Here is a 594-nt window from a genome sequence, read left to right as displayed (position 1 = left end):
CTCTCTCTCTCTCTCTCTCTCTCTCTCTCTCTCTCTCTCTCTCTCCCCTCTTCCTTCCCTCTCACTCTCCTCAAATGTACTTCTCCGTTTCTTCCTCTTCCTCTCTCTCCCACGCACGTACGCTTCCCTCCCTCTCTCTCTCTCTGTCGCTCGCCTGCCCTCCTTTTCTACCACGATCGCTTCATCTCCCTTATTCCGTCCCTTCGCCCCTCGTCTCTCTCTTCGTCCGTCACACCTCCCACACCCACCGCCCTCCTCTTTCGCTCTCTTTCTCCCGATCTTTCTTCTTCTTTCTTCGTACGTCTCTTATTCTTTTCATCCTCCATTTTGGGTTTTTTTTTTACGGCCGTCCTCGTCCCGCTCGCGGCCAAGGATAGTCGATGAGCGAACTCGACAGGGTTAATCGATCGTCTCGGCGATCGATGGTAAATCATGGCACGCGCCCCGGCGATCGATTGAGATAGATCGATCGTAAGTGCAGCCCGCACGATCGTTACCCGGTGCGGCTACGTCGGCCGCATCGACGATAAGGCACTACCGCGCGGAGTGAGAGAGAGAGAGAGAGAGAGAGAGAGAGAGAGAGAGAGAGAGAGA

This window comes from Cyphomyrmex costatus, unplaced genomic scaffold, assembly GCF_001594065.2.
Source record: "Cyphomyrmex costatus isolate MS0001 unplaced genomic scaffold, Ccosl1.0 scaffold67, whole genome shotgun sequence".
In the NCBI taxonomy this organism is placed as follows: Eukaryota; Metazoa; Arthropoda; class Insecta; order Hymenoptera; family Formicidae; genus Cyphomyrmex; species Cyphomyrmex costatus.
The sequence above is the reverse complement of the archived record's forward strand: the minus strand, read 5'-3'. Positions refer to the sequence as shown.